Below are 15,778 nucleotides of genomic sequence, written 5' to 3' on the forward strand. Positions count from 1 at the left end.
TTACAAACATAATCCAATATCTATTTTTGGAATTCATAACTATATCAAACTGCTGCAAGTATAGACCAGATGTTGTGTCATAAAGCAGATCTCAATAAATTCACAAATCAAAATTATACAAAGCACTCTTTCTGATTATAATGGAATAAAGTCAGAAATCAACAAGAGGCAGAAAAGGGGGAAATTCACAAATATATGGAGATTAAACAGCACACTTTTAAATAATCAGTGGATCAAAGAAGACATTTCGAGAGAAATCAATAAATATCTCAAGACGAATGAAATGTGAACAAAACGTATCAGAACCTATGGGATCCAGCAGAGGCAGTCGTGAGAGGGAAACTTATAGCCCTCAGTGCTTACATTAAATAAAAAGAAAGCTAAAATCAATGACCTACCTACACAGATGGAGGAACTAGAAAAAGAATAGCAAACTAATCCCAGAGCAAGCAGGAGGAATGAAATAACAAAGATCAGAGCAGGAATAAATGAAGTTGAGAACAAAAAAAAGCAATAGAATTAACAAAACCAAAAGTTGGTTCTTTGAGAAGGTTAACAAAATCAACAAACCCTTAGCTAGACTGACAAAGAAAAGAAGATGCAAATAAATAAAATAAAAAGTGAAAACAGGGGCATTACTACTGACCCCACAGAAATAAAAGGGATTATAAGAGGATACTATAAACAACGTTATGCCAAAAAAAATAGACAATGAAGGTGAAATGGAAAAATTCCTAGGAACATACGAACAACCTACTTTGACCGTGAAAAAATAGAAGACCTCAACAAACCAGTCACAATTAAAGAGATTGAAACAGTCATCAAACTACTCCCCAAAATAAAAACTCAGGATTAGATGATTTCACAGGTGAGTTCTACCAAACATTCAAACAAGATTTAATACCAATTCACTCAAGCTTTTCCAAAAATTTCAACAACAAAAAAGCGCTATCAAACTCATTCTATGATGCCAATCACCCTAATACCAAAGCCTGATAAAGACATTACAGAAAAAGAAAATTACAGACACATTTCTCTAAGGAATATCGATGCAAAAATCCTCAACAAAATACTTGCTAATTGAATCCAACAACAAATTAAAAGAATTTTTCATCATGATCAATTGGGTTTTATACCAGGCATGCAAGAGTGGTTCAACACAGGAAAATCAATCAACATATACACCACATTAATAAATCAAAGAATAAAAATCACATGATCCTATCAATTAATGCAGAAAAGGAATTACACAAAATCCAGCATCCTTTTTTTTTTTTTAAGATTTATTTTATTTTATTTATTCCTCTCCTCTTGCTGCCTGCACTTGCTGTCTGTTCTTTGTGTCCATTTGCTGCATGTTCTTCTGTGTCTGCTTATCTTCTCATCTTCTCTTTAGGAGGCACTAGGAACTGATCCCAGGACCTTTCGACATGGGAGAAAGGCATTGAATCTCTTGCGCCACCTCAGCTCCCTGGTTTGTTGTGTCTCTCATTGTCTTTCCTCTGTGTCTTTTTGTCGTTGTTGTGTCGACTCTCAGTGCAGCCAGCTCACAATGGCAGGGGCTAGCTCTCTGTAGCACAGGCCAGCTTGCCTTCACCACAAGGCCCCAGGAACCAAACCCAGGAGCCCCTATGTGGTAGACAGGAGTCCAATCACTTGAGCCATATCTGCTTCCCTCCAGCATCCTTTATTGGTAAAAAATGCTACAAAAGGTAGGAGTTGAAGGAAATTTTCTCAACATGTTAAAGGCCATATATGGAAAGCAGATGTGGTTCAAGCAGTTGGGCTTCTATCTACCATATAGGAGGTCCAGGGTTTGATTGTCAAAATAGTGAAAAGGCAGCCAACTCAATGGTAGAAAATATTTGGAAATCACATATCCAATAAGGGTTTAATATTCAGGATATATAAAGAGATGTTACAACTCAACAATAGAAAGGCAAACAACCCAATTAAAAAATGGGCAAAAGACTTGTATAGATATTTATCTGAAGAAGAAATACAAATGGCAAAAAAACACATAAAGAAATATTCAACATCACTAGTGATTAGGGAAATGCAAATCAAAACTACAATGAGATATCATTTCACACCTATCAGAATGTCCACTATTAAAAAGACAGAACTACAAGTGTTGGAGAGGATGTGGAGAGATAGGAACACTTATTCGCAGTTGGTGGGAATGCAGAATGGTACAGCCACCGTGGAGGTCTGTTTGGCAGTTCCTAAAGAAGTTGAATATAGACTCGCCATGTGACCCTACAATACCACTACTGGAATATACCCAGAGGTGAATATAGACTTCCCATGTGACCCTGAAATACCACTCCTGGGTATATACCCAGAAGAACTGAGAGCAGTGACACAAACAGACATCTACACAGTGATGTTCATAGCGACATTATTCAGAATTGCCAAATTTGGAAACAACCCAGGTGTCCATCAACAGATGAATGGATAAACAAACTATGCTGTATTTACACAGTGGAATATTATGCAGCTTTAAGAAGAAATGAAATCATAAATCATATTATGACATGGATGAACCTGGAGGATATTATGTTGAACAAAGCAAGCCAGACACAAAATGATTGCATTACTACAAACCAAATATATTGTGTAACATATTGTATGATTCAAAAAAATTTTTATAGGTATCCAGTACACTTGAGAAATGTATGTTTTTATATAACTGTTTTCTTTCTAGTTTTTATTTATATTTTCAATTATTAAATATACAAAATAAAGTTTAAAAAAAAAGACATGATGGGGAAACAGATGTGGCTCAAGCAATTGGATTCCTGCCTACCACTTGGAAGGTCTCTATTTCAATTCCCAGAGCCTCCTAAAGAATAGAGTGAGCTGGCGTGACAGGCAGATGTGGCAAGCTGAAGCAACAAGGAACATAAAGGAAAGCATAAGAGACACAACAGAGCTGGAAACAGAGGTGGCTCAAGTGATGAGGCACCTCCCTCCCACACTGGTTCCCAGTGCCTCCTAAAGAAAAAAGGTAGACAAACAGACACTGCAAGTGCAAACAAGAGGGCATGGGGAGAAATTTTTTTAAATTTTTTAAAGACATGATGGTGGCTTAAAAAAGGGGAAAAGTGGATTAATTGAGTTTTTTTTAATTTAGAGGTAATAGAACACACAGATTGATTGCTGAGTATGAAAGATGGGAGTCAAGGATGATTCTGGAAGCGGTTTGTACATGATCCTTCTAAGGATATTCTTCCCCCATTCAACACAGGAAAAAAATTTCTTCCAAACCCAAATCAAATACAGTTTTTTCTATACGGCATACCTTATTCCCTGACAGATTGGTTCTTTCCTCTTCCTCTGATCCCATACCATTCTGCTCATTCCTCTGTTATGGTACTTACTGAATTGTAGTATAATTATCATTTATTTCTGACTCTCTCAAAAGACCATGAGCTTATATCTTGCCTGACATATAGGTGTTCAATAAAATTTTATTGAATGAATAAATGAATATACAATATCCATTATTTTTATATTGAATTATAGTATATTTTATATTAATATTCAGTGCTTTTTATACTTTTAGTGAGTTACACAGCATTTAAGACTAAGGAAATCTCTAATTTCTAAAACATAATACATAGTTACACATCTCTAATGTATGACTGCTATAATTTCTTTTTTAAAAAAATCTTTTTTTTAATTAACAGGATGAGAGGCAGCTGCAGGTACTGGCAAATTACAAAATGCATAATTACTAAAAGTAACTGAAGCATATTAAAGTATAATTTAGCAGAAAAAAAACATCTGGCACATACTATGTTAATTTGTCATAGGAGGGTTTTAAAGAAAACACTTGCCACAGCTGGCAGATCCATCATTTCCCTGAAATGAGTATACACCTTTTGTTTTTAATTATCTCACATAATACAGAATAAAGCCTTATGTGATTTAATCTTCAATCTTTACTAAAAGATTTCATGCATTGAGGAATTTTCTCTTATGTTGTATCAACCAAAATCTACATGGCTTATCCTTACCTTAAACTGTGCTTCAATAATAACAGAATGATCAGAGCAATTAAAGTAATTAATTGAAATGTCTAAGAAATTGACCCAAATTTAAATCTCTTATCCCTTGTCTTTAGGAAACATAGCTCTCTTATTTGTTTTATTTATTTAAAGTATTTGTGGCATTTTCAAAGAGACTAATGCATTGCATGAAAAAACCTTGCTGCTAACCTCAAAATCATACCATTCATTTATTATATATGTCAGTGATATAGAGAATTGAAATACATTTAGAATAGAAATTCCCTCTATCAGCATGGGATAGGATATACTTTTCTATGACAGTGAAAGGCTAATTATTATTTTAAGACAACTTCTAAGGCAGATCTTTTTGAGATAAGCTATATTTCTAACTCTCTATTGAGCATTCCATAGGTACATCAAACTCAGTTCTGTGTATTCAAAGCTGAAACCATTATTTCACTCCTAACTCACATTTTTATTTCATCCTATATTTCTTATCTACATTAATGGTAACAACTTCCATCCAATTGCTCAAGAAAATATCTGGGTGTCATCCTGAATTTTCCTTTCTCCTCACTCCCCTAAATCAGGTTTTACTAATTCTACCTCCTAAATCTCTCTTGAATTTGTCCATTTTTTTCCAATTACTATAGTTTGCTATCAGCATGGCTCACCTGAATTACTGCTATATCCCCCAATTTGACTACACAATCATATTTCTTTACAATGTATTTTCTACTGTAATCAGCAGCATCTTCTGCTATTATAATTTAATTATGTCACTTTTATATTTAAAATATTTCAGTGCTATCCCGTTGCATGTAGGATGTAGTCTCTATTTCCTATCATGGCATATGAGGTCTTTTGTGCTCTGTCTTTTTTCCTTACATTTCCAGCTTCTTCCTTTCTAAGCCCTGCTCCCATCTTCTAATCCCATCCGTACTGAGCTTCTTTCAATCTCCTAATTTTATTATCCTCTTTTTCCCTACTCTTTACACATGGATTTGATTGTTTGGAACGCTTTCCTTTTTCTGACTTTGCCTTCATTGACCTAACTTGTATTTATCTTTCATATGTCTGCTTAAAAACCTACTTCCTGTGGAGAGACAGCTCTAAGCACCATGAACTTTTTATAGCATTTCTCAATCCATATTGTAAACCTAATACCTTTTCAGTTTTTCTAGTCATTTGTAAGTTCCATTATGATAGTGAATGGACTTTGTTCCCCCTTGTCCCTGTCTTAGGGTGCCACAAGGCTGCCTATGCAAAGTACCAGAAATGGGTTGGCTTTTATAGTGGGAAATGTATTAGTATAAATTACACTTCCAAGGGCATAAAATGTCCAAATCAAAGCCCCATCAGAGATGCTTTCTCACCCAAGTCAGCTACTTGAGATCTTGTATCCTGCCACATGGCGAAGCAAGATGGCAGCCACTCTCTGCCAACGTCTCTGTCTTCCCCTCCAGAATCTACTATCTCCCAGAGCTCAGCTCTGGGCAACCAGGCACAGGGCTTGTCTCTTTGCAGGCTTTCTCTCGGTCTTGACTTATCTGTTTTCTTGCCAAGTTCAGCTGTGGGCTGTCAGGCACATGGTTTGTCCCTTCAGCCTTGAGCTGCTCTGCGGGCCCAGCCTCTTGGGGGTCTCTCTCCATGCTCTGCTGATTTCTGACTCCAGGACCTCTTTCAGCCTCTCAGGGCTTCTGTTTTCCTGCAGTCCTCTCTCTCACATGGCAGGATCAAATGGTAGCTTCCTTTTGTGTGTGTGTGTTTCTCTCTGTGAATCTCCATTTATAAAGGCCCAGCAAGAGGGCAGAAACCCAACCTAAGTCATGCCTTACTGATGTAGTCTAATCAAAACTAGTCTAATCAAGTGATCTAAAGTGAATCTAATGCAATCAAGGGTACCACACCTACAGGAATAGATAAGTTTAAGAACATAGTCTTTAGGGATTCTAAAAAGAACTTCAAACTGTCACATCCCCTAGCACCTAGCATAGGTCTGACATTAAGCATTCATTTCAGTATTTATTGAATAAATGAACTTTTGAATTCTGCCAATCCTATCCTAAGATAAGCACTTAAAATTAGTTGTTGTGAGGAAAATTTACCCATTGCCTTGTAACTTTGAGCTTATTCTTCAAATAACTTCTTAAAATAGGCTTTATAAATAAAACTTTATAACACAACTATCGGTTTTCCTAGCAGTAGTCTCCCCATTTTATTAACCAATTGACAGCTACTTTGAAAATGTAATTACTGAATTATCCTGTCAGTATAAAGATGAGAGCAAGTAGGTAGCTAAACCTTTGAAAAAACAATATATAGAATGTTAGAAATATTGAATGCTAATCAATGAATTTAACTAAAATTTGTCAAGGCCAAAAACCACTTTGTGTGTGTCAGGTTCTGTACTAAGCCTTGTGAATATAGTTTCCCTTTTGGACCTTTCATTCTATTAATAGTAGAGAGAGATAAATAATAAGAAAGCAAACAAACAAAATGATTTTAGGTGTTGTAAGTGGTATGGAGGAAATAAATGGGATAATGTGATATTAACTTGTATATGGGTGGAGATTGAAAGGACTAGACTATTGTAGGAAAAAACTGTCAAAGATGGTAATATTGAAAGTAAGGCCTAAAAGATGAGAATAAATCAGCAATATGAAAAAGGCCAGGAAAATATTCCAGACTGATAACTTGCTATCATACTCTCTGCAGTTACTGGTTACTAACCATCTTACCACATGGTAGGAATTAAATATAAATATAAAGATATGTCGTTGTTCAAGGAATCTGTATTTGGCCTTTGGGTCTTGATATTATATGATGCCACAGATATGCTTTACTAACATCTCTTGTAATTATTAGACTTGAGATGAGAGGCAATGTGATTTATTTGAGGGTGCATTTTGATTAACAGACTATGTATGGATCCCTTTTTTTTCCCTTTCAATCACTATAAGACCTTAGGAACATTAAGTAACTTCTCTGAGTCGCAGCTCCTTAAATGAGAATAATATCTACTTTGCAGCCTTGAAGTAAAAATTAAAGCCAAAATATAGTAGAAACTGTCTTGGTTGACCTCTGCTTAATCATTTTACCAAGATTAACCAGTAAATGTTAGGCACGCTGACCAATACCTGCAGTATTTTACATACCCCTCCCTGATTTACTGCACTCAAGTGTCCTTATAGCTCACTTGTTTTATAGCTTTCCATTGTGTTTGGTCCCAAATCAGGTTTTACCAATTATAGTTGTTGTGAAAATATATAATTGTTGTATGAGTACAAAAAGAGAAAGTTATGTCTTTTAAAATTAAATGGAATCCTTTGGAAGACTTGCTATTGAATTAGGTATAAATAAGGCAACTCTAAAAAAGTAGAAGAAATAACATAAAAATATCAAATTTTGTACTCAGATTGCCTGCCAGGTGCCTTTAAACACTTACACTTCATTACTGAAACCAAAAGCTGAAATAACTGTAGATGATAAATGTGGATGTGTTGTGTGTAAGAAAGACATTGAAACACTTAAGTATACCCATACTAAAAAAAAAAAAATTATCTGAAATCTTTGTATATTCCAAATGAAAACCCCAGACAGATAATCCTTATCCTTCTTTAGGTCTCCACTTTTTTAAAGAATCTGATAAAATCTGTGGACCCTTTTCCCAGACAGGTGCCAAACCCACAAGATCTTGTGTGTGGTTTCAGGGTATTCATGGACATACATGAAGCCTGTGCCTGGACCACAGATTGAGAACCCTAACCTTCAGCTCTCGCCTATCACCTGCGGATACCTTGGATTGGAGAATTGCCAATTTTTCTACTAGTTACCAAATAATGTTGACGTTAACCCAAAAATGGTCTAATTTGATGACTCATTGGTGTTGATTATGATATTTTGTTTACTAAAGCACTTAATGTTTTCTTTCTTTTTTTTTTTTTATTTCTCTCCCCTTCCTCGCCGCCCCCCCCCCCAGTTGTCTGCTCTCTGTGTCCACCCACTGTGTGTTCTTCTGTGTCCACCTGCACTCTTGTCAGTGGCACCCGGAATCTGTGTCTCGTTCTTTGTTGCATCATCTTGCTGTGTCAGCTCTCCCTGTGTGCGGCGCCATTCCTGGGCAGGCTGCACTTTTTTCGCGCTGGGGGGCTCTCCTTACAGGGCACACTCCTTGCACGTGGGGCTCCCCTATGCGGGGACACCCCTGCATGGCACGGCACTCCTTGCGTGCATCAGCACTGTGCGTGGACCAGCTCGTCACACAGGTCAGGAGGCTCTGGGTTTGAACCTTGGACCTCCCATGTGGTAGGCAGACGCCCTATCTGTTGGGCCAAATCTGCTTCCCTTAATGTTTTCTTAATAGAGACAACATGAATTTCTCTGTTTATGAGTTATTTCATGAAATTTTGCTTACACAGAAGAATTGCAAATACAAAGTTCCAGTTTTAAGAAAGGGGAGGCCCATGTGATTGAAATAAAGGAAAGTGAGAGAATTCAATTATATTTGACAACCATATTCCTAAATTATATTTTAATAACATGGCTATGATTTCCTATCACATGAACATGAATTATGATATATAATGAACTAAAAATGTTTGGGAAAATGATGGGCTAAGCAATTCTCAGTGCTATCACTAATGATTCTTCTTTCTTCTTTATTTTAAAATTACCTTAAACGTTTTAACACAATATATAATATGCCAGAGATTATTGAGAAAATGGGTACCATTTCACTTAAATTCTTTATTTTATGTAAAATACTCTTTTAAGGACCATAATGTCATGCAGAAACTAAAAATTTCATCTATCTCCATGCCTTCTGGCTAGTTCCACTTAACTCACTCCTAGCTAAGAAAGTTTCTGTTTTAAAGATTTCCAGAGAACAGATTATATAGCTTTATTTGGCAAGTGTTTCAACTATAATACCGCACTGAAACTTTCTGGAAAGTCTTATTTAATGTTTATCGTCAATCATCATGATATAGGTAACTCCCAATTATGTTCTCTAATGAATGGAAATTTTCTCATAGATAATATATAGTCACATCATCCTCCTGGGTCTTTCCATTATCCCTGCAATGAAATATCCTGACAGAAAGATAAGGAGTTGCAAAGTACTGACAGGCAGGCTCTAGGAAAGTCACCTGGGGATAGACTTGGCAGGATCACTTTTCTCTTCACCCTTTGATGCCTTCTAAAATTACGTTCAGAAGTTAATAGTAAACTTGAAGGAAATGCTTAACTGAAAATAACCCTTTTTAGCCACTTCAAATCCCTTATTAAAAAAAGTAGAATATAAATAAATCTAAATAGATAAAAATAATCTTTATCTAAAATATGTTTTTGTGGTAGAGTCCTTCAGTAAATGTTTGTTGAGCAAATAAAGAATCAAATTTCTAACTACTAGGTTTTCCATAAAATTTTAGCCATAAATCAGCAGATATTTATTGAACCCCTATGTGTAAAGCACTGTAATAGATACTCTGGAAACTAAAACCAATCCCCTTGAGAAAGAGTCTACTTGAGAGAATGTTTGTGTGTGTACATGTATTTATACACATACACTTTTATGCATACACATACATATAAACAACTAATTAGCATTATTATGTAGGATTGCTAAATGTCTTATACATAAAATAATTATCATAAAGGAAAGCCTGTGGATTTAAGTGAACTGGGAAGGAGGCATGGAAAGAAGTAGAGTAAGTATAGAGTCTTAAAGAATGAGCAGGATCTTGATGGAAAAAAAGAAATAGAAAATGACATAAACATGAGCCTAAAGGTAAGATATAGATATAGATATAGATATAGATATAGATATAGATATAGATGTTTGCAAGACAGAGCCTAACTGAAATGCAAGGTTCCTGTTGAAGATACATTTGGAAGGATAAATTACAGAAAATTTGGGAAGACTTTGAATACCATTATTAGGATTTTGGACTCAGCTGCTGGAAATGATTGCTCAAAGATGCAAATTATGGAAGTATTTTAGAAAGATAAATGTAGTGATCTCTGAATTTCAGGGGAGAAAACATTGTATTAGTTGATCACTTCTGTGTGAACTGTATTTTTTCACTTGATATTAACCCTGAGCAGTTGGCTATTGCAATAAATCCAAGAATTAAATTATAAGAACTTGAATTATGATGGTAACAGTGAGTAGAAATGAAGGATAGAGGCAAGAGCATTGCAAAGGAAGAATCTATTTAGGGGTACACTAGATGTTATAGTTAAAAGAGAGTTAGAAATAGGAAATGACTTTAAGGTTTTTATCCTAGGCAACTAGAACAAAGGTGTTGTCATAAAAATTGAGCATCAAGATGAGAAGTAGGTTTGCAAGACAATGCAAAAAGTTTGATCTTAGGCATATTAAGTCTGAATATAGGACTGGTCCTTTACAGAAGTCAATTAAATTACAACTGGTTTTCCAAATAAATATGTAAATGTTTGTATTTGTAGAATGCCTAATGCACATATTCACACATACAATCTGTTTCACTTATTCATTTAACAAACATTTAGTGATTGTTTGCCATGTTACAGTACAGGGGAGTGGTTAAGAGTACAGACTTTAGAACCAAACGACCAGGTTTTCTATTTTGACTCTACACCTGATTAGTTTTGTGGCCCCAGGCAAGTTTCTTAACTTTATTTTTAAATTTCTGTCTTTTAATTTTCTCAAATATAAAAGTAGGGATTTCATAGGTTGTCATGAAAATTAAGTAAGTTAATTTAGGTAAAGCACTTAGAACAGTGCCTGGCACATAGTAAGCACTCTGAAAATGTTTACCGTTATTATCACTGTCATCATCTTCACTTTTATTTGCAAAGTCCTGTCAGAACAGGTTATAAGGTTACAAAGACAAATAAATAACAAAGTTGCTCACCATGCAATGGAGGTGGGGATTGGGGGCGCACACTATTGGGGAATAGACAGAGCTTGATAAACAAATAGATAAATATTTACACAGATAAAAATTAAAATGACGTATTTATTTACGTGCAGAGAAGAGTAATAATAGCAGACCTAAGACTGCTAGGTTGTAGTGGTGATTTGAAGCTCTATGTACCCCAGAAAAACATGTTTTAAATTTAATCAATTCCTGAGGGTATAAACCCAGGTAGGACATTTTGATGACGTTATTTCAGTTAAGGAGTGGCCCATCTCAATCAGGATGGGTCTTAATCCTTTTACTGGAGTCCTTTATAAGCAAAATGAAATTCAGACAGAGAGAGAGAAAACCACAGGAAGCAAGAAACTATATCGGCTTTGTATCCTTTCACTGAGAGTATGACTATATACATATATACTATATGTAAGTTGACTTCTAGAAAATCATAGAACTGGGGAAAGGTCTTAGGGAACCCTGACCCACTTACCTTTCAGAAATCAGTAATATTGCTTATTTAATTAATTTTATTTGGCAGGAACAGTTACTAAGTATGTGCTATACTCAAAAATCTATATGTGCACTTATTACTCTGAGGAATTACAAGAAGTATATATTGGTGATGCAGAGATATTATTGCTAGCTGCAGTCAGAATTTGGTTTACCCAAGAGTTTGAAAGAGTGAAAAGAAGACCCATGTAATTATTGCCTAATAGGTCTCTTGGGCATAGTTCCTAAAATGACACACATTTTAACCAACCTGAAAAACTGGGAAATATCTAACAACATCATTCATCCTTCAACAGCATTTTAGACCTTGGGATAATTCTCAACTCCTCATATTGCAAAATATCCTGGAACCTACTAAATATCCTCAGGTACATTTTTAAATGTGGTTTGCCTTGACTGGACCAGAAGAAAGAGACTCTGACATTGTTGGCACTGTCACTGAGAAGCATCTTTTACTTATGTTTCAACTATTTTACAATGTATCTCTGCCAGATTAAAGAAGTTTCTGCTTTCCTAGTCCCTCTTCTAGTCCATCTTTCCCTTAACTAATGAATTCTGTTTATCTGGTTAAAATTTTTCATGTTTCTCAAAATCTCTATCCTTCTGTTTGGGATCTCTTCTGTGTCTATATGATTCAGTAGTCAGCCAAGGATTTGGGTGGGGTTATATGCAAATTTAATATTCAGCTGAGTAGCTGAAATTCCCTTTCATCTAGAATTTCACTGCTAACTTTCCAGCTGGTATTGTGTTGTGTTGTGTTCTGTTCTGTTTTGTTCTTAACCCATATTTTTCTTGCATTTTGTTTTCAAATGTGCTTTATAAAATGAATGTTGTCACTGATACCAGGGAGAGTGTGCTTAAATGGTTATACTTATCAAAGAGTCGTGAAGATTTTTCTGCCCTCTGACCCTCCATCTCCTGAGAACTTGACCTAATAATTTGGTAGAAGAATTTGCACAATGATTAAGAGTCTGGGTTTTGATTAGGAGCACTCACCTTTGGAATCAGATACCCCCCTGGGTTTGTATATCATCTGTGTTATTCTGGTACAGTGCCTGGTTCGATAAATGTTAGCTATTTCAGCCCAAAAGAAAAGGCATAAGTATGGTCCTTCTTACCATCCTCACAGTTACCTGGATGTGATTCATCTGGTTTTTCTGTATCAAAACTCTTGGATCCCAGACTTTAATAGGGACTTTTGCCTTGAGCCACTCAGGCTTTGATATTTATCTTGGCTGTTCCCCACATTTGAATCTTGATTTCTCTCTTTCATTTTTTGACCTAACTACATGTGTGTGTGTGTGTATATATATATGTAATTTTTTTCTCTTTTTTCCCTATTTTTACAAAAGAACATTTTCCCTTCCCTTTTTCCTCTTCTCTCCATCCTCCATATAACCTCTAACCTGCTTTCCAGCACAGCAAATCTGCTAGTTCTAGTCATCTCTTGCGATAGCATACAATTTTTGTCATTATGTGCTTTGCTTACTTCACTGAGCAAAATGTTTTCACATTCTTCCATGATAACAGCACGTCTCATAACTTCATTCTTTCATATGGCAGAATAATATCCCATTGTATATGTACCACATTTTGTTTATCCATTCATTTGCTGATGGACACATGGGTTGTTTCCTCCTTTTGGCTATTATGAATAATACCACTATAGAGAAGTGGATGTGGCTCAAGTGATAGGGCTTCCATCTACCATTTGGGAGGATCCAGGTTTGATTCCTGGGGCTTCCTGGTGAGAAAAGAAAAGAAAAAGAGAAAGCATGCCTGTGCAGCAAGCCAGTGCCCACATAGCGAGTCGCATGACCACACAGCAAGCCTAGTGCCCACGCAGTGAGCTGAGTGCCCATGTGGCAAGCTGAGTGCCCACACAGTGAGCCAAGTGCCTGCACAGCAAGCCGAGTGCCCACACGGTGAACCCAGTGCCTGCTTGGGGAGCCAAGTGCCCATGCAACTGCCTACACAGCAAGCTGAGTTCCTGCACAGTAAGCCAGTGCGCACACAAGTGAGTCACACAGCAAAATGATGATGCAACAAAAGAAAGACAAAGGGGAGAGTCAAGGTGAAGCACAACAGAAACCAGGAACTGAGGTGGCACAGGTGACAGGGAACCTCTCTCCACATCAGAGTCCCTGGAATCAAATCCCTGTGAATCCTAGAGGAGAAAAAAATGAGAAGACAAAATGGGAAATAGATGCAGAAGATCACACAGCAAATGGACACAGACAGCAAAAACTACAGGGTGGGGGGAGGAGGAGGGGAGGGGGAAAAATACCACTATAAACATTGGTACACAGATAATCCAAGACCTTTTTTTCACTCTCTTTGGGTATATACCTAGAAGAGGGATTGCCAGGTCATATGGGAACTCTATATTTAACTTTTTGAGCAAGCACCATATTGTTTCCACAGTGGCTGCACCATTTTGTATCCCTACCAACAATGCACTAGAGTTCCAGTTTTTCTGCATCCTCTATGATACATATTATTTCCCATTTTTTAAACAATAGCCATCCTTGGGGGTATGAAGTAGTATCTTTTTGTGCTTTTGATTTGCATTTCCCTAATGGCTAATGATGTTCAGCATATTTTCATTTGGTTTTGTATACCTTCTTTGGAGAAGTGTCTACTCAAGTCCTTTGCCCATTTTTTTAAACTGGGTTGTTTGTATTTTTGTTGAGTTGAAGTAATTCTTTATATATTCTATATATTAAGCCCTTATCCAATATATGGTTTGAAACTTTCTCCCATTTTATAGGTTGTCTTTTCACTTCCTTGATAATTTCCTTCAGTGCACAAAAGTTTTTAATATTGATGTAATCAAATTTATCTGTTTCTTTTGTTATTCATGCTTTTGATGTAAGATCAATCTATTTCTGAATCCCAGGTCATGAAGATTTATCCCTCTGTTATTTTCTCAGACTTTTGTAATTTTAGCTTGTATTTAGGTCCTTGATTTGAGTTGATTTTTATATATGGTGTGAGGTAGGGGTCTAATTTTATTCTTCTGCCTGTGTCCTTTGTGTCCAATGGACAGCCTGTGTCCTTTGACCATCATTAAACACCTAAAGAATACTTTCCTTTGAGAGTTTTCTCTCAAGCTTGCTATGTTCAACAACAGCCTAATGGTTAACTTTTTATAAATATGATCATGTGTTCATCTTTACTTTATCTCAAAAGAATTCACAGGTTAATTCTCATCAGCACTAATATGCATAACTTTTACCTTAAATAACATTTGACTTAGAAAACTGGCCACTTTGGTCATTTTGTTTTTCTTTGTGTTGTTTTAGGTGAAGGTAGTACTTTTAAGATGCACAAGATACTTTAATGAGAGCACAATAATTTATTCTGTATTATCATTACCACCAAAATAAAGCTAAGGTAAAACATTTGGGTTTGTTTGTCATGGAATTAATGATAGATATTCAAACTCCACCTAGACAGAGAACCTGTACTGATGAAGCCACTGAGTTAGAATAGGCTGTCTCCTTAGACTGCAGGTTCCATGATGGCAACGACGATGCATTCACCCCTACATATCTAGCACCTGGCCCATATAAAAAAAGTATTCAGTAAATATTTGTGTTATTGATTAATTATTCTATGCTATATATTTATAACCTAGCCAGAAATTGCTTGCTATTTTAACAAGTATCCATTCAAATATAGGACACTTGAGGAACTTACCAAGTTTTTAGACTATTTACATGCTCATTTGAAACAAATCAAAGCTGAGTTATTTTGGAAGTGTTAATTTTATGATTTATGAAACAGAAGTAAGGTAAATCCTGAATTAACTAATTTCAAACGAAGAAATTGATTTTTGTTCTGATTTTTATCTTTTTTAGTTATTTTTAATACTACATTGTATCTGCTCTTAACCTGGGACTCTTGAAATTGATCTTTGGCCAAATGCAATATAATGCTTGTATATTGAAAAATAAAAAATTAGATGACAGCTTTGCATAAGATAATTCAAACTAATGGAACATAAGACTATGAATGCATAAAATATAGAGCATATATAATCAAAACATAAATACACTACACTGACTACACTACACCGAGATGATATTGGAGTGATTAATGTTACTTTAAATTTCCAAGAGTTGAGCTCCTTTAAGAAGCACTGTATATGAATCTTAAAAATGCATTCTGTAGATAAGAAACCCAGTAGCTTATGTGATTTTGTAATAAGAAATATTGTGTTAAAAATGAATTGACTTTAATTTTAATGCCTAATCATATCTCAAGATAATATTGAAAACACTTTTGCAAATTTAAAATATATATGCATTTAATTTTAAAAATAAATGAATCCTTTGAAATATTAAG

At 35.6% G+C, this 15,778-nt stretch overlaps 1 protein-coding gene across 1 annotated transcript in view; it reads left to right on the forward strand.

The window, feature by feature from the left end:
* Positions 1 to 15,778, forward strand: part of SCLT1 (sodium channel and clathrin linker 1) — a 289,648-nt gene that overhangs the window by 266,272 nt on the left and 7,598 nt on the right. The gene's annotated exons all lie outside the window — the stretch shown is intronic.

This window comes from Dasypus novemcinctus, chromosome 1 (assembly GCF_030445035.2).
Source record: "Dasypus novemcinctus isolate mDasNov1 chromosome 1, mDasNov1.1.hap2, whole genome shotgun sequence".
NCBI classification, from domain to species: domain Eukaryota; kingdom Metazoa; phylum Chordata; class Mammalia; order Cingulata; family Dasypodidae; genus Dasypus; species Dasypus novemcinctus.